The sequence below is a fragment of the Lithobates pipiens genome, unplaced genomic scaffold (genome assembly GCF_037356315.1).
Source record: "Lithobates pipiens isolate NorthernLeopardFrog02 unplaced genomic scaffold, aLitPip1_a1.2 Scaffold_10, whole genome shotgun sequence".
Classification (NCBI taxonomy): domain Eukaryota; kingdom Metazoa; phylum Chordata; class Amphibia; order Anura; family Ranidae; genus Lithobates; species Lithobates pipiens.
The window spans coordinates 81851649-81871774 of record NW_027507686.1 but is presented as its reverse complement, the minus strand read 5'-3'; positions in this window follow the sequence as shown (position 1 = coordinate 81871774).

Below are 20126 nucleotides of genomic sequence, written 5' to 3'. Positions count from 1 at the left end.
GTAACTACCTGAGAAACTAATTTGATATTATATTTAGTCCATGCAATAGGCTCTGGTAATTTATAAACTTGAGGAAGGGCTGGATTAGACCCCTTTCATTCTGCCAGCGTTTTTCAGGCGCTACAGCGCTAAAAATAGCGCCTGTAAAAGCTGTTTCATGCACTCCAATGTGAAAGCCCTGAGGGCCTTCCCACTGGAGCATTGCGCTGGTAGAGTGTCACAAAAAGTCCTGCCAGCAGCTGAACTCACCGCCCCTCCACAGCTGCTCCCCATTGAAATCGATGGGCCAGCTCTGCGATATGGCCGGCAAAACACCGCTCTGGCGGCATTTTGCGGGCAGACTTAACCCCTTTTCCACCACACTAGGGGCTGAATAGTGCCGCTAAAGCGATGATAAAGCGCTGCTTTACCGCTAATGCCCCCCACGGCTCATGTGAAAGCCCTCTAACGGGGCATTTGGTGAAATTGCATCCTTAAGATAATATTCACATCTAAGGCCCGCCTCCCAAACTTGAATAGTGTTAAACATTGATGCGGTCAGCTGGTAGGGTGCGCTACGGCCCCTAAACACAAGTAACCTAAGAGCTTCTAAGGAACCCACCACTGCTGCTTCCAACCGTGTAGAGGGGTTCGATAAATCTGGGCTTAGCCACCATACGACCGTAACCAACTGAGTGGCTAAAAGATATTTATATAAATCTGGAAAAGCTAGACCACATTGAACACAAGGCTGCATAAAGGTGGTCAATTTATATCTAGGATTCTTTGATCCCCATAAAAAGGATGAGAAAAGTTGATTTAGTTTTATAAAAAATAAAACAGGGAGCCACTGAGGAGAATTTCTAAAAAGGTAAATACATTTTGGTATAATTTTCATTTTAAGGAGATTAATACGTCCCAATAAGGATAATGGTAGAGATTTCCACATTTTCAACTTTAACCCAATATCCCCTAGGATCGGAGTCAAATTCAAAGAAATAAATTCAGAAGCTTGGCGAGAGATTACAACTCTTAAATACTTGAAATTCTCTACCCACTTCAATGGAATATCACTCGAAGCTATATTAAGAGTCTCAATATCTATTGGGAACAACAGGGACTTTGTCCAATTTACCTTCAGCTCAGTAATCATTTAAATCGAATCCAATATCTGTAAAGCTCCTGGGGGAGTGGTTCCGACATCATTCAAAAATAATAAAACATCATCTGCATACAAGGCTACCCTCTCCTCCAACCAACCAATCCGCAGCCCCTTAATATTAGGGAGGTACGGAGGGCCTCCCCCACAGGATCCATTGCAATAGCAAAGAAGGTTAGAGACAGAAGGCAACCCTGTCGAGTTTCCCTAATTAACAAGAAGGGATTCAGCAATCCTCCTCCCATTTTTACTCTAGCTTTAGGGTGTCTATATAGGACCTGCAACCATTTTATGAATACCATTGGAAAGCCCATTCTACGGAGTACCTCCTATAAAATGGGCTATTCAAGAGTATCGAAATCCTTCTCTATAGCTAGAGAGTCAATGCCCTAGATCCTACATTAAGATGTTAAGCATGAATATTGGAAAATAGTCTCCGCAAATTCACATCAGTGGCCCTACTGGTATTAAACCCTGTTTGATCTAGATCAATAATATAAGGCATCACTGGTTGTAATCGCTGAGAGATCATTTTTGTCAAAATTTTAAAGTCCACATTCAAAAGAGAAATGGGCCTATATGAGGCGCAGGATGATGAATCTTTTGGGGACTTAAAAATTAAAACTATATGACTCATTGGGTCCTGCAGAGCTCCCTCTTTTACACAATTAGAATAAAGGGAAGCTAATACAGGAGCAAGGAATTCTCCATGAACCTTATAGAATTCAAAGGGAAGGCCATCCGGTCCCGATGATTTCCCCAAGGGAAATTAACCAAAAAGGACCTCCTCTGTTGTTATAGGACGTACTAACATATCTCTCTTCTTATCTGTCAACCAAGCCAATCCAACCGAATACAGCCAACCCACCAATTCAATTGGCTGGAAATCGGGTAACAGCTGTTATGTATATAATGTTTGGTAAAAGTGCCGAAACGTCTAAAAGACAAAACCATTATGATCTCCCTGCCTAAAAGTTTTCAGTTTATCTTTAAATAGATCCATCCTCATAGCCTCAGCCATAAGCAAATGCAGGGCCTGTTTACCATGGAGTAAAGCATTAAAGTTGGCCTATGATGGATCTGCAGCATATTGGGCTGTTTTTTCATCCACTATAGTCTGCAGAGTATCACTTTTTATTTGTTTAGCCCTATTAATAGCCTTAATGGCAGATATATACTGTCCTCTGGTATAGACCTTAAAGGTATCCCACGGTATTACTAAAGTGGAAGATCCCACATTAAATTCCCAGTGCTCTGCTGGGGCAGAATTTTATTAGCCACATCTGGATGTGAAATCCAGTGTGTTCCTAATCTCCATTGGGCTGCATCCCGAAAGTGATGAAGATGAAGTGTGAGCATTAGCAGAGCATGATCAGGTAACCCGCTAGACAAATATTTAACATCTACCATGTCTCCTTTTTTTTTCCACAAAAAGGTTTTTATTAGTGAAAAACAGATTACAAGGATAATACAATTGACATATTTTTGGTACAGTCATCCATGACAAAGGTTCATAATAGTAAATCAAAACATGTTTTTACAACTTGGGTCATGGAGAAACAGAAAACCAAAAGAAAAGGGGGGAAGTCGTAGGGTTCTTTATCTTTTACAAGAACACTTGAGCGGGTAAACATTGTAAATAAGCCAATACTGGTATACATAAGTTGAGACACTACAAATGTGGTAGGTGTTGTAATGACTGGTTGATCAACATGGGGATCACTATCAACAGATCCATCCATATTGTCGATAAGGGTATTGACCATGTTTTATGGATGAAATAGGGTTTTTCGTGTCTCTGGTAGGAGGGGGCTATCTTGTATTGCCGGGTTTAGTAGTGTGATGGACTGCAGTTAAAGTGGGGGGCTAGGGGGGAGTAGCTAGATGGGCGGATAGGTTAGGAGAAAAGGCGAAAGGATAGGGGATGGGGGGGAGGGGAACAGTCAGGGGGAGAGGTGGGGGGAGAGGAAGGGTATGATTAGGTAGTAATGGTGGGGGCCGTTCCTCAGTCTGGTCCCCCAGACCTGTTTATGAGCCGTAGGTATTGGATCTACGCAAACATAGATTCTCATATTATCAAGGAAAGTAGGACCTATATGGTTCTGTAGATTTGAAGTGTGTTCAGCAAGCCCAGGTGATATTAAATTTTTGTATGCGGTCTTGTGCAGTGTAAATTAGTTCCTCCATCTCCTCAATCTTTGCAATACTGATCAGCCATTCCCTGATGGTTGGGATGACTGTTGAGCGCCAGTGAACAGGGATGCAGAGTCTGGCTGCATTCACCATGTGCATGGCTAACAATTTATGGTAGAGTTGGTTAGGCAGGTTTGTGAGATGGAGGAGATACTGGGCCGGGTTTTAGTCTAAATTGTAGGTGGTAACCTGTGTGATTATAGAATGTATTTCCTTCCACAATGGTTGGAGTGTGGTGCACTCCCACCAAATGTGGATTATCGAACTGATGCCTTGTTTGCATCTCCAGCAAAGGTTTGGGATCGAGGGTGAGAATTTGTGCAGGCGAGAGTTTGGTACCATTTTGTGACTATTTTGTAGCCACTTTCCTGAATTGCTACGTTCATTGATCCCTTGAGTGCCCGGGTGTATATGGTTTCCCATTCATCATCAGTGAATGTTGTTTGCAGATCTCTGCTCCAAGAGAGCCTCGAGACATCATTCTGTAAGGTAGGGGGTTTGTCTTGGAGAAGGGAGCAAATAAGCAAGATTAGATGTCTCTGTGGTGTACTGCGGGAGAAGAGTATTTCAAATGCTGTGAGTTCTCTTGACCAAATATCAAGTGTGCCCTTTGAGGTGAAAAAATGCATCAGTTGTCTATAGGGCCAGAAGGGGAATTCCTTTGTGTGCGATATAGCCTTCAAGTCTTCCAGGGGTCTAAAGCGGCCCTTGTGGAAGAAGTGATGTGCATACATGGCATCATGAGGCCACTCCTGTAGCAGGAATGTGGTTGGTTCTCCTGGGGGGAATTCTGGCTTTCCCCTAAGGGGAGTCATTGGGCCTAGATGTGGGGAAATCCTCTAGGTGGATATAGCCTTGTTGAAAGCTAACAGGGAGGGGTGGATGAATGGGTGTGTCTTGTTGTCTTTGGGCCATTTATTTGGTGGTAGCCAGGGAGTGGAAAGTAATGGGTTGTGTGAGAAGAATTCTTCTAATGAGACCCAAGCTTTCCCCAGAGGGTGTGTTTTCCAGTCTATCATTCTGGTTAAATGGCAGGCTAAGTAGTATCTGTGAAGGTCTGGGATTCCGATACCACCTTTGTTCTTAGGTCTGGTTAGTCTTGTTTATTTGATATGGGGGGGGGGGTGTTGTTTTTGTTATATGATGAGAAAAAGGAGGGAGGTAAGTGAATTGGGATTGTCTGCATGAGGTACAGAAGTACAATCATTTTTATGAGAGCCGAGCATCCAAACCACGATACATTAAGATTTGCCCATTCTTTTAGGTCTGCTTGAATTTTTTGCTCCTCCACTAGTAAAAGAGCTAGCAGAAGATAGCGGAGGAGTCCGGCGAGAAGACCCCCCAAGATGGAAGAAGACCCCGGAGCTGTGCAATAAATTATTTTAAACCCTTGTGTTGTGTTTTTTTTGGTTTTTTTTTCCACAGGTGAATGGGTAGGGGTACATTGTACCCCATACTCATTCACATAGGGTGGGGGGGCCGGTATCTGGGGGCCCCCTTATTAAAGGGGGCTCCCGGATTCCGATAAGCCCCCCCGCCCGCAGACCCCGACAACCAACGGCCAGGGTTGTCAGGAAGAGGCCCTTGTCCTCATCAACATGGGGACAAGGTGCTTTGGGGTGGGGGAGAGCGCACTGCCCCCCTATCCCAAATCACCCCCCATGTTGAGGGCACGCGGCCTGGTATGGCTCAGGAGGGGGGCTCTCGCTCGTCCCCACCCCCTTTCCTGACCGGCCGGGCTAGGTGCTCGGATAAGGGTCTGATATGGACTCTGGGGGGGACCCCCACGCCGTTTTTTCGGCGTAGGGCTTCCCCTTTAAGTCCATACCAGGTGACGGGGCCAGCGATTTGTCAATCTCGCCGCCGGAGGTGGCAACATTGACCTCCTTCGCTAGTCCCATCTACCTGGAGCTGCGTTCAAAATGAACGGACTTTCCTCCGTGTGCGGGAAAGTCCATTCATTTCAAACTGGCACACAGACGGCCAGATTGTCTGCCGGACTCGCAGTCCGGTGGACAATTTTTGAGTCAAAACTACTTTCTACGTTCGCCGGACTTTTGGGGAAAAAAAGTCCACACACGGGCGGATTGTCCGGCGGACTCTAGTCTGCCGTACAAAGTCCACTGGCTAGTTCGATCGTGTGTACAGGGCATAAGGAAACATTTAGGGCATGGGATTTAGAGAAATTAATCTTAAAATTTGATAGCAATCCAAAGTGATTAATGTCTTTCAATAGGTTGGGTAAAGAAAGGCAAGGTGATTGTAATGTGAGTAGAATGTAATCCACAAATGCGGCTACTTTGAATTCCCTATCGTGAATGGGGATTCCCTGTATGTCTGGATTGTCCCGAAGCCCGTTTAAGAAGGGTTCTAGTGACAGGACAAAAATCAAGGGGGATAGTGGGCAGCCTTGACGGGTGTTGTTGCTGATAGAGAAGGCACTTGACAGGAGGCCGTTCACTTTGACCTTTGCCAGGGGGTTGGTATATAACGCATTGATGTGGGCAAACATGCGGGGCAGGAGGCCAATGCCTTTCAGTACCTCCCGCATGTAGTCCCAGGCCACCCTGTCAAAAGCCTTCTCAGCATCGAGCTATAGAAGGAATCCTTTGGTATTTGACGTGGTGAGCCAATGGTGTATGTTCAGGGTGCATATGGTGTTGTCCCTGGCCTGCCTGCAGGAACAAAACCAACTTGGTCAGACGTGATCAGGTCCGGGATAAGGGGTAAAAGTCTATTTGCTATCATCTTTGCAAAGAGTTTGATGTCTACATTAAGTAGAGAAATGGACCTGTAATTTAATTCTTGTGAGGGATCCTTGCCTTCTTTAGGAATGACTGCTACGTGGGCTTCTAACATATAGCCTAAGGGAGTAAGAGGAGTTGCTAGAGAGTTAAATGCTGTCAACATTTTAGGTGAAAGAGTGTCTTAAAAGCTTTTGTAATAGTTTAAGGGAAGCCCATCATAGCCTTTTCCCCACCTTCATTTGTTTTACTGCTCGAAATAATTCTTCTGTAGAGAGTGGGTATTCTAGGGTTTCAGCTTGTTCAGAATTGATGGGTTTGGGGCAATATTATTCTAAAAAATTCCTTATTTGGGTCGGCCTGTCAGGGATCGTCTGTGATTCTTTGTTGTTTTGTGGCAGGTTGTAAAGATTACCGTAAAAATTCTCAAAATGAGAGGCAATTTCTTTGCTTTTAGAGAGAGGTGTACCTTGGTGGTCACATATGTGATGGATGATAGAAGAGGTCTTTGAAGTCTGTATAGTGTGGGCTAGTAATCTCCCACTCTTGTTACCTTGTTCATAGAACACTTTTTGTTTAAGGATGTAGTGTCTTCTAGTGCGTTTTCCTAGTTCGTCCACCAAAACAGCTCAGGCATGTAAGAGGTCTTGGAGGGTGTTTTGTGATGTTGAGTGTTTGTGAGTGGTTTGCAAACGATTGATTGTTTTGATAAGTGAATTGGTCTGTTCTTGGTGTCTTTTTTTAGTGGCCATTGCTAAGGAAACAAGCTTTCCTCTAATAACACATTTGTGTGCTTCCCACAGAGTGTTAGGCGAGATATCCGGAGTGGAGTTCTCTTTGAAGTACAATTGGATTTGTTCGTTTATCTCTCATTGTGTTTCAGGATCTTTCAGTAAGGATGGATTTAATCTCCAAGTTTTGGTAATTTTTTGGGATTCGAGAAACGTAAGGGTCACCGTGATGGGGTGGTGGTCAGATAAGAACAGTGGCTCTATTGTAGCCTGCGAAAGGAATGATAGGTCAGTTTGGGTAAGGAATATGTAATCTATTCTAGAATACTTTTGGTGTGGAGAGGAGAAAAAAGTATAATCTTTATCATTTGGGAACATGGTGGCGTATCATGAAGGGTCAGGTATTGTAGTTGGAGTTTGATTTGTTGTATTGCACGATATGGCAGTGTGGAGCTGCCCGCTGAGGAGTCTAGAGTTGGGTTTAATGGGACATTGAAGTCTCCCCCCATGATCACTATGCCTTCTTGGAAGGTGGAGAGGATATCACATATTTAAGGTTATTTGGTGTTCGTTCGGGCAGTATTTGTTCGCTATTGTGATTGGCTTAGATGCGTATGTGCCTTTGATAAAAATATATCTGCCCTCGGGGTCGATCAGTGAGTTAAATAATTGAAAATCGGCGCGTTTGGAAATTAGTATGGAGACTACTTTAGTTTTGGCGGATGGGTTTATGGAGTGTAAAGCTTGCCTATATATGTGATTTGCCAATTTAGGAATATAATCCGATCAGAAGTGTGTTTCTTGTAACATTAGAAAATGGGGTATATGTGGGTTGGTCTGAGATCAATTCAGGGGAGCAAAGGGAGGAACAGCCCCCAGCCGTGAGGAAGATAGCAATGGTTAGGAGAGTTTCGGGGGGGGGGGGTAGTAGAAAAAGGAGGGTTTTAGGTAGGGAGGGGAGCCGGGAAGCAAGGGGAATCAGCAGGGAAGTCAACAGTGGGGATTAGTGTTATATAGAAATAAGACCACAGCGAGGGAACTGGGTCACTAATGTGTTTTGAGTCCGGAGGTGGTCGTAGGTGTACCTACCCACCTGATAGAGGGATTCCGGAATGTCAGCTTTAGTCCGGATGGACTGCTGGGTGGGAGCTGTAAACTAGGAGAGACCTTGTGAGGTCGCACTGGTGAGGACGAAAGGGATAAACAGATAGATTAAAGCATATAGGTTCATGTGGAGAGGCTAAAGAGATAGGTAGATGTGTTAAATTTTTTGAGGATTAGAGGTGAGTTTTAAGGTGTGGTGCAGGGTACCTTTAGAATCATTGGCCTTAGATTGGCTGCGAGGACCAACAGTTTGAAATAAAACAGTAAAAGGTTAAAACCCAAAGTCAGAGTTTCCTTAAAGTGGTTGAGGTCTGTTAAGGAGGTAATATGAACAAATGAACAAACATTTTCATACTTATTATGATATATAACTTTAAATTCCATTTTATGTAGAACCCCATTGCAGCTGGATACTATTGGGAATTATCAGGTTCTATAATCAGCTCTATTTACAGTCCCTTTCCTCCCCCCCTCCTCTCACCCCCCTATGGATTCCCCCGTGTGGTCGTCTTGTTTGGGAATTGTCCTATGGTAAGTCGTGTGTGGGTTTTCATAGTAGAGGAGTATGCGAGCTTGTCTATGCACTGATAGGGTTAGCATGTTCAGTAAGTTTACTTGTCAGCTAAAGGGAATGTATAGTGAGTGATGTATGCTGTGCCCGGGCCTCTTGTGGCATTGAGGGGTACGGTGTGGTTACTTAGGTTGTTTAATTCTGCGTCAGTGGTGCTGAATAGGTGTGTGTGTTGTCTATAAGAGATCTGTGTTTCCAGAGAATTTGTCATGTTTGTAGAAGGAGGTATGAGCAGGGCCGTCTTTAATATTGTTTGGACCCCGGGCAAAAAAAAATTTGGGGGCCCCCTCCCATGCAATTTCACTCTCCACCTGCTCTGAGACATACAATAAATAGAAGCTGGACTTAAAATCAGTTTACTGTATCAGGTCAGGCAGCCATTGTGATTGGTTGCCAGAGGTTACAGCATATCATTACTGCTTACTGACTGGTTGCTAGAAGTTACAGCACACATTATGGCTCACTGATTAGTTGCTAGAGGTTACAGCAAATTATTTCTGCTTGTAAATTAGTTGCTAGAGATTACTGTACAGTATTACTGCTCACTGATTGCTAGAGGTTACAGCACATCACCTTCTCACTGCAGGGAAGCATGATATACATATGAATGCCGCCTTTATTTACATATCAATGCAGATGGCCACAGCTATTTGCTTAGTAATGCTGCTGCTATTTACATATGAATGCCAGTTATTTACATGTAAACACCGGGCCTGAAGGTGAGTCATCTGTACACAACAACAGGGCTAAAACTTCAAGGGACAAGGAAATTTAAACTGGGATAGTTGGCAAGTATGAGGCAGCTGCTTTGGGCCCCACAACAATGACAGGGCCCAGGGCAGCTGCCCCTTTTGACCTGCCTTAAAGACGGCCTTGGGTATGAGGTCTGAAATATTGAGGACCCATTTTGCTGCATTTTGTGGATTGAGTGTGGAGTAAGGGGAGGTCCCATGTGGTTCTAGGATGTGTGCTGCCCGACCTAAACCCAACGGTCATAGAGCGATGGGGTCTTGCAGAAATATCCTCTCACCCCTTGACATTTGTATTAACTTGCATTGGGCCAAAAAAGAAAAAGTAATACAGAAACTTTGCAAACACTGTGAATGAGCTTGGTAAATAAGAGGTTAGCATGGCAAAAGATTGTCACGTTAAGCTCTCCTGGCACATTAAATATATACATCTGGTGTACAGCTGTGCCAATGTTAGGAATACCTAAGTGAGTGGGCTATGAATCTGTGAGGATATGACTAAGTCCTTTGCCATTGGGTTCTCTGAGGAGTGTCGAGCGTCTCTGGAGGATCATTTCCTTCTGTTGGTTGGTTGGAGGGTCGTTTCTTCTTCCGAAATCACTGGCACATTTTGAGTCTGATGCTGCATATATAAGCTGAGTGTATAAGGTCTCTGTAGAAATTGTCTTTCTTGTAATGTTGGTTTACACAAAATGCAGACTGCGGTAGAAGTCATGGGAGAGTTAAGGGACCTCCGGGGGGAGATCAGGGGGGTCAACAAAGCTCTGTTATATGGAAGTCTGTGGGATAAGTAGCCTCGGGTTAATGGTCTGATAACAGGAGGGTATAGGACCGTGCATGAGTAGCCTACTGATGGGAAGTTCTGTCATCACAGAGGATCATTTGAGGTCCATTCATCAGTTGGGTGTGAAGATGCATGGGGTATTGGAGTTTCAGTAGTAATTTGGGATAAACATGAGAAAACAAAACAGATTAGGGGATAAAATAGAAACTAAGACCAGGATCTTGACTTAAATCGTCTGGTATGCAGGACAGGATGGATCTGTTTTACATTTCCTGTTGACGATTTCCCTGACGTGGGGTGTCAGCTAGATTTGGGTTGTGTGGAGGGAAATCCCTTCTCGATGGACGATCGCCGGGTGATGATGGGTCCAGTCTGTGGCGTCTGGATCGCCGACGCTGGGTTTTAGGGGACGAGTTGTGGGAGACTGGTTTCCACAACTCGGTGGGGAAGTAGAAAGAATGACACTCCGGTATGTCTACTGGTGGAATGTCCAGATGTTCACAGAAGCTGGGAAGATCTTCCGGGGTACAGAGGAGTGCTATGCGGCCTCTGAAGGATGCAGAAAGACAGAATGGAAATTTCCATCTGTATTGAATGTTGTGAGCACGTAGAGCATCCAGTAGGGAGCGCAGGGTGTGTCTATTTTTTTATGTTATCTGCGATATGTCTTGAAATAGCTTGATGTCGACACCGTTAAATATAATGCGACCGTGGTCTCTTGCTTTCCTTAGAATCTCCTCTTTGAGGGGAAAATTGACAATGCAGCAGACAATGTCCATGGGGGGTTCAGAGTCACCGGGGGGGGGGGGTCTCAGAGCACAGTGGATACACTCCATCTCAATTGGGGAATCTGCTGGGCAATCCAGTAGGTTATTAAATATGGAGCAGACTGTCTGTGGCATTGTGCTCGGATACACACTCTCGGGGACCCCCCCTCACCCTAATGTTATGCCTGCAACCCCTATTATCGAGGTCTTCTACTTGTCTATGTAGTTCAAATAAGTGCGGTAGCTGCACATCATAAGATTTCTGCACTTGCCTGATGACTGCTGCTTGCACTTGGGGGGTCTCTTTTACGTCTGTGAGGTGGTTGTTTATCATCTGGATGTCAGTCTTTGGGTCTGTTAAAGCATGTTTAATGTCTAAGGCGACATTCTACAGATCTCTCTGTAAATCAGTGAGACTCGGGGCCGCCGTCGTGGGGCCCGTTTAGCATCGAGTGGCGCTCCTAGGCGAGTCCAGGGATGAGGCCTGTGTGTCCATATGCTGGCTCGAGGCACGGTTGCGGAACATCTCCGGTATGCTATTAGTGAGCTGAGTCCCGTTATCATTCATGGTGCGGGGAGTTGAAATGCTCCTGTTGAATTTGCCTATGGTGGATATTGCTCCTGGATCCTTCAGAGAAAGGCTTATTTTGTCCTCACTGTGCGGAGCTCTTGACTTAGGCAGCCATCTCGGGTCCTGTCCAGGCCACGCCCCCTACCGTGTCTCCTTTTATACCCAAATTAACAAAAGCAAGATCTATACGAGAAGCAGTCTTATAAGAAGTTGAAAAACAGGAATATGATCTTGTTAATGGGGTTTTCCATCACCAAGCTTCTACCAATCCTACCATCTGGGCCCAAGTAGAAAGCTCTCCAGAAAAATATTTAGGGGTAATTGGTCTATCCAAATATGGGTCAAGTATAGCGTTAAAGTCTCCCAATAACAGTAATTTAGCTGGACCATACAAAGAAATTTTTCCTAAGAGACTGTATAAAACAGTCCCCGAAAAAGGAGGCGGTACATACACACCAACAGCTATATATTTCCGGCCCCACAGGAGAAACACATCCAAAACATATTTACCCCGGGGGTTCGAGAACACATCTTCCATCGTGCATGATAGAGATTTCCTACTCAACATTGACACCCCTCTCGAAAACGTACAATATATTGCATGGTAGGCCTTCTGTACCCAGGGCTTCTTAAGTGCTAGAAGCTTACTGCCTATTAGATGGGTTTCTTGAAGTAACAATATATGTGGAGAGTAAACTTTGAAATATCTAAATAATGAAGCTCTTTTAAATTTTAAATTAAGGCCACAAACATTCTATGACAGAAAAGAAAAGACGCGTCACGTGATGTCATCTAAAGAATAAAAAATATGGTACGTTAGTAATAAATTACATTGCAGAGTAATGGATCTTGAAAGCATTTAAATAAACAAATGTGGATAAAAGAGGAAACATTTTGGGACTTTACTTGAGGCATGCATTGTGAATGATTATAAACAGTATTGAGATACATATGGTCTACTTTAATTTATTTAGGTGTCACAATCATGTGAAAAACACGGATGGACACATAACCAATTGATTTGTACTGATAATGATAATAATATTGATAAACATACTACTAATAATAATAATAGAAGTAATAATAATAAAAATTATATAATTGTAATATTTATTCCATAATTAACTAACATAACAATTCATAAAATATTTGATACAACTAATCAGTAAACATAATTGATAAGAATCGAAAACGCAATAATCATGATTGATGGATTAAATGCAGAATGATAACATACATCCAATACAAATTGATACATGGTACTGGGAATGTAAACTTCCAAAAGATTTCAAGATTCATCATAAAAACCGGCTTGTCTTTGCACCCTTTATCGGGAACTCTACGCGTTTCATGGCCTGTAGCCAATCATCAGGAGTGAAAGATACAAGACTATACTGAAAGATGAAAATAAATCTATAACTATTAATGTATGGTTCCCTCTAGAAAGGGGGAACATACAGACAAACAACAGATAGCTGGTCAGTCACGAATCAACTCAGAGGCTGTATCCAGCTCTTAGATCACAAAGTGATTTCACCATGATCACTTAATGTTTTCTGTGTGTGGGGTCATTGTGTTGCATTGTATAATTACAGATACATTGAATAAGCTTGAACAATATATATATATATATATATATATATATATATATATATATATATATATAAAACAAGGATAAAAAACAGACACATTAAAATTAACATTCCTGCCTGCCGAAACCAAGAGAAAATGGAAACAAAAAAAATCAGAGAAACTTCCTAGCCCCTTAAAGGGGTTCAGCCCATCCTTGGCAATATCTCTGGCTTCAGCTTGGAGGTTTGACACCTCCTTTCAGTGTTTATGAATTATATCATAATAATCGAGTATTTCAATACTGGTATTTTGAATCCATGTGCAGCACTCATAGTCCTCCGTTACTTAACAGAGTCCAGTCAGAGCAGCACTTATGGATTTGATAGCTACTTTGTGCATATCTAGTTGTTTACGAATAGCGCTTTGTTCAGTACTTAACAGTTTGATGTCTACAGAATTATTTTCCATAATTTTGGAGTTGTTATTCAATCTTTTCATTATTTCTATTCCCCATCCGGTCCACAAGGAAAGCCATACCCAGGCTTGGTCTTTATCAGAAAACAACTCTCTTTTCTCTATGTGTTTAAGGGGGTACCTGGGGTATGCGCAAGCTTTCAAAAGATGTTGGTGTTTTCCCTTTTCATTCCCTATGATTCTCATCACTGGAATCAATGAAGCCAAATAACACCACCCACGGGTACCAACCGGTATCCATGGATAGCATTCCTTAATGCAGCATACATATACACTATCCCCTAGGAAAAATGATCGTTGGCTTATAGTATCCTGAAAACTTTCAGAAACGACAGCCATGGTCAACTGGTTCAAAATGAAACTCACAGGGTTGTTGGTGTGAAACATGGAGGACAAATCTCTGTTTAAAGAGATATTAAACTGTGAGCTTCGGCATAACTTTTGACCTTTTATTTAAGGAATTTCCTAAGTTAAAACACCAATCTGGAGAGTGGCTTCTACCAATTATTGGGAAGGAAATTGTGTTATTTGCATATATGGCTGATACATTAGTTATAGTCACCAGAGGAGTATCATTCAAAAACGTAGTTATATTTACAGGGGCAGCTAAAAGAGGAATTTGGAGTTTGACTGGATGTAATTTACTACATACCCACAACATTTTTCATAACCTGACTTCTGAGCATAAGAATTCTTATATTGAAGTAACAACATTTTATCAGAATGGGAGTATGAGTCCTTTGGGCCCTCCATGTTGGATTCCCTCCTTTATCCAGTTACTGTTCCATTAGAAGGGGGGGCTGCATATGGCCTTTAGGGTGCCCAGGTGCTAAGGGTGATAGATACAGTTAGTGATGATCCATATGGGCAGAAATACTATCAGTGTCAGCATAAAGAGTAGGCACAAGGCTTTCCCAAAAGTCTGTGGTGAGAGAAGTGAGGTCATCATTATTATTAGTAAGACTTGCGCCATTGCTGAACTTTGTGAGAATAGTCTGGAAAAAATAACTTGGTGTTTTCAGAAGGTATGTCTTGTCAGCCACCAGGACCCTATCTCTGTCACGACAATTCTGCAGTCGTAATAAAAAGGGTCTAAAATGAGCCCCCCCCCCCCCAGGTTTAGGTGGTTTTGATGGGACTGGCAGGCTGCAGGGAAAGAGGGGGGACGAGAGAGTGCCCCCCCTCCTAAACTGTACCAGGCCAAATGCCCTCAACGTGGGGACAAGGTGCTTTGGGGGCTATCCAAAGCCACCCTCCCCATGTTGAGGGACCCTCGAATAAGGGTCTGGTATGGATTTTGGGGGGGGTCTCATGCTCTTTTTTTTTCAATGAGTTTTATCTATATTGCCGAGATTTCGACAATTCATTACATCCGCGATCAGTTTTAAATGACAATTTTTCCTTTAGAAATAAAATTTTGCTGTGGTACTGTTCTAAACACAGGAAAAATTTGGCACTTTACAGGCATACTATAGACACACCCTACTTTCCACCTCAGAGACCCTGCCTTTAAATCCATCTAGATCTTGACGGATCTGAGAAACATCTGAAGCTAAAAGATCAATTTGCCACTCTCTTTGAACTCCATAATAGCTGCCAAGATGGCTGCAGCCGAAGAGGAATCTTCTACCGAGGTAATTGGTGCGTCATTAGACAGCTTTAGGGTAGCAATAACAGTCATCTCTGTTTTTACTATTTTTTCTTTCCTTGTAGGAAAAGTAACTGTATCAGCAATTGAATCAAATACTAGTTTATTTGATGCTGGTTTATTTGAAGGTTTACTTGATGTCACTGAGCAAGTCTGGGGCTGAGACATCTATCCCCAGTCAAAAAAAAAAAAAAGGGGGGGGGAATCAAATTCAGGATCAGCAATACATCACATCAATAACCCCCCCCCCCCCAAAAAAAGACTTAGTACATAGTTCAATATGAACTTATATATGCATTTATGTATACACAGCAGAACAGTCTCAATCTGACAAGCTACTGTAATTGCAGCTACAAGTACAGTTGCAGTACTCCAGTATATTTAGTTTGGTTTAGTTATATTGTGACAGGCTCAGTCAAAGAAAAAAAAAAACAATTTCATAAACATACATCAGGGTGTAGCAAGATGACCTCTGCTCACATCACTGGGTTTGTCACTCTATCTTTTTTCCAATTTTCTTTATCCTTATATATCCTTATGTCCTTTTAATGTGCACATTTAATGAACCTGTAAAACCTTAAATTTTTACCAGCGGCTGATGGACCAATCTGATGAACAGGCTCAGGAGAATATAGGCAGAGGCAATATAGACAAATTGATACAGATACCAGCCGCCAGCTGGTCTCAGAAATCTCAGGAGTCTCAGAAACCAAAGCCAAAAGTCAGGAGCTGAGAGCTATAAGCTGGGAACCATTAATAGGAAGCATAGCAGGCTGCTGCAAGTTAACACAAGTGAATGGAGTGAGTGGAGATTACAAAATGTTAATGCTGCCGCTAACTAGGAAGAAGCTGGCCCAAGATTAAGGGATCTTGCGGGAGCAGGAGCCGAGGTAAAACAGAATGACAGGATGACAACCCCTCTCCACTCTCCAGGATAAGCCACGCTGAGACAATCTCCCAAAACTTCTCGATCCTCCGTCCAACCTCTGGTCTGCTCCCCAGCTGAATCGACTGGGACAACAACTGCGGACTCGTCCTCGGCTATCTCCAGCTATGACACGGGCGGACATCTTAGGGGCATGTCAGGATGTCAGCGCATCAGCATATCAGGATGGTAGGAGCTCTCTAGCAGCACGTCCACTCAGAACCTCATCTGGTCACACCTTCTTAGCCCTTGTACACACGGTCGGACATTCTGATGGAAACTGTCCGATTGGAACGTGTTGTCGGATAATCCGACCGTGTGTGGGCTTCATCTGACTTTTTCCGTTGGAATTTCTGACCAACAAAGTTTGAGAGCTGGATATAAAATTTTCCGACAACATGGGCGGCACAGTGGTGTAGTGGTTAGCACTCTCACCTAGCAGTAAGAAGGGTCGCTGGTTCAAATCTCAACCATGACACTACCTGCCTTGAGTTTGCATGTTCTCCCTGTGCCTGCGTGGGTTTCCTCCGGGTACTCTGGTTTCCTCCCACAATCCAAAGACATGCAGGAAGGTAAATTGGCTTCTGTTCAAAATTGGCCCTAGGTTATGAATGGGGGCCCTGGATTGTGGGCTCCTTGAGGGTAGGGACCAACATGAGTGTGCAATGTACAGGGATGGGGACAATTGTGGACAATCACTCAGGTTGAACTGGATGGACTGGTGTCTTTATTCAACCTAACTAACTATGAAACTATGATCCGATCGGACTTTGATCGTTTGTAGAGAATTCCGATCGGACAAAGTGCCACGCATGCTCAGATCAAATTCCTAGACCAAAGCTATTGGCTACTAGTCTGAACATAGTCCCGTCGTAACTAAAAAACTTCATCACGTTACAAACAATCAGATTTTCTGACAACTTTGTCTGACCGTGTGTATGCAACACTAGTTTTGGACAAAAATCTGACGGATTTTGTTGTCGGAATGTCTGACTGTGTGTACAAGGGCTTACTGTTAAACTTTGTATTAAGTAACAAGAGCCATCACATCAGATAATTAATTAACTTCAGCCCTTTCTAAGCAAGCCACTGACCAGGATGTGCAGAGTAGGAGTACTGACATCAGAGTTTCTTGATTTACATAATTCTTCTCCTGATTAGTGGTTTACATTTTGAAATCAGAGACCACCTAGCATTTCAGAAGAAGTCTCACAATGGCAACCTATATATGTCTCTCAGTAAAGGTCTACTTTAATGTGCTGTGGGAGTTTTGGTCATATGTTAATGTCATCCATGCAAATCGGACTTCATGGTTAACATAATCAAGGTATCATTTTGATTTGGGCATAGGCATCCCATGTCTGGCAATGGAGGAACCCCTTGTCGCTTGGCAGAATCCAAAATCCTCTCCCACATTGACCTAGTGTTTGCCAGAGGACCTGTCCTTCCCAGGGTATGGGACATTTTTATATTGCCACAAGGTATATCTGACCATGCTCCAGTTATGTTGAAACTAACCACATCCAATCCCCTTTCTGAAGGGTTGTGGAGACTTTCCCAATTGTGGTTCTCGGATCCAAGGGGTGATGCACCATACCAACAGGATATGACTGACTACTGGAGTCTCAATGAGGACCTAAGGTCCCCAACAACTACCTTAGAAGCTTTTAAGTCCTTCACAAGGGGTAGATTCCAGTCTATAATAGGGAAGGTTGGGAAGAACATATGGTAGAGGCTGACTTTACTCCTACTGAGCGTTAAGTGATAGCTTTAGAACAGACATACACACAGGCCTAGGACCCTTCTGTTTACTTGTCTTTGCAGGCAACCTTTAGGGATGTCCTCCTACTTCATACTTTTGCAACAAAAAAACACATTCTCCTTCAATCCCAGAGAATTTTTGAGCACAGAGAAAAGACAGGGAAATTCCTGCCATGGTTTTCTAAAGAACATGCTGCCTCTGTATCTATCTCTTGGACATAGTCTTCCACTGGGGAAATGACTACTGACCCTCTTTTGATTCGTGAATGCTTTGCTTCTTATTATAGCTGTAGGGCGATGTACACAGATGAACATCTGACTGCTTACCCAACAACCATTGACCCCACAATTTACTGCCACCTAGCAGATGACCCTATCATGCTTGAGGAGATACAGGTAGCCATACCTACTCTCCAATTCGGGAAGACTCTTGGACTGGACAGTCTGATGATTTGGCCCCTAGGTACCATTCCATGCTGTTACAGTCATTTGAGACTGGCTTCTTGTCTAAAACTATGTCGGAAGTGGTGATAGTGGTAAGCTTTAAACCTGACAAGAACACCTTCTTATGTTCATCATACACATCTATTCCCAGCAATATGTCCAATGCACACATGGCTGAAGAGTAGGTGAGTGTTGTTGCGACCACACCATGGAACTCCATAAGGCAAAAGGGTCCAATGCTTTATTGAATGATCACATCACAGCAAAGGATAGAGAAATTTTGGAGCCACACAGGACCTCTTTATTAGGCATGTGCCACATGCTACAAATTTTGACTAAGGTCCTATCCAACTGCTTAACCATTTCAGCCCCAGAAGATTTTCCCCCTTAATGCAATTTTGTGCGATATGGCACTGCGTTGCTTTAACTGACAATTGTGCAGTTGTGCGACGTTGTAACCGAACAAAATTGATGTGATTTTTTTGGTGGTGTTTTATCACCTCTACGGTTTTTATCTTTTGCACTATAAACAAAAACAGGGTGACAATTTTGAAAAAAAATAAACTTTTTGCTATAATAAATATCCTCAAAAATATTTTTTAAAAACAAATTTCTTTATCGGTTTAGGCCAATACGTATTCTTCTACATATTTTTGGTATAGTGTATACTGATTGGTTTGCGCAAAAGTTTGCGCAAAACAGCCTTACAGTTGCCCCCCCCCTTCCATTTCTGAGCAACCATCTAACTTCTAAGATGTCCCTCTTTCTCAACTTCTGATGTTGGAAGGTATGAATCTGCAGCACATATCGAATGCTCTCATGCTAATTTTGATGCTTGTTTTTTAAATGTTTATTTTGTCTTAATAGCTTGAATTTCTGCCTCTTGTTGCAAAAGTCTGTAATAAATTGTTTGGGGTGTGATTTTGTGGGTGTGGCTACAAATTGGGGTTTGTTTTTTTGTATGTGGGTTGAAAGTAGGTTTGGTCAGAAGGGTGCCCCGGAATTAATTTCCAAAACCTTATTCTAACTCTCTGGGCAGAGACACACAGCACACAGCTTGCCTTGCAGGCCACTTATCACCTTGTTGCTGGTAGCCAGAACGTGACCAGAAAGCAACAGGCACTACTGGTAGAGCCACCATGTTACTGTCACTAGACAATCACCTGGTATCTGATAACACCATCTTTTGCTCCCCCCCCCCCCCCTCCCCTTATGCCAATCAAGTGCCCAGGATCAACTCAAAGCAGTAACAGCTAAGACCAGATGCCTATCCCCACCATTTTCTGTATGTAGGTGCTGTTTATACAGTACATAAAGCTCCTGTCATCTCTTCACACTTCCAATTTGTTAGAAAATTCTTACATAAGATCGCTTATGAAAAATGTGTTCGCACACAATTAGACTTTCCAGAACTGTATGATTCATAAGTGATCAGGGAACAGTTCAAGGATAATGCCAAGTTAAATGTCACTGAATCACCATGCAATGCTGCCATCATGTGGATTAGCGTAAAGATTGCAGCGTATCCTAAAATTTGTCACCTTTATGTGGATGAGACTAACTTAAAGCAATTCTGTCATTAAAAGCAAACTGTCAATAAAAGCTTTCTCTGCAAAGAAGATAGTAAATTAGTACCTCTCCAAAAGCCCATAGCTCCCAACTGTCCCTGATTCGGAACAAAGTCCCTCTGACCCTCTTTCCTCCTCCTGTGTCCCTCATTTTGGGCTGATTTCTATAGTTGTATATAAAATTTCCTTTTTGTCTTTCAAAAAGTGTTTCCCAGTGCTAAACCTTCCATCCAATCTCTAAATTGCTGCCTTTGTACATTTCAAAAGCCAATATAAAGGAATAATAGTGGTAAAAAAATAAATAAAAAAAAACACTTGCTGGTTTAACTAATTATTATTATTATTATTATTATTATTATTATTATTATATAGGATTTATATA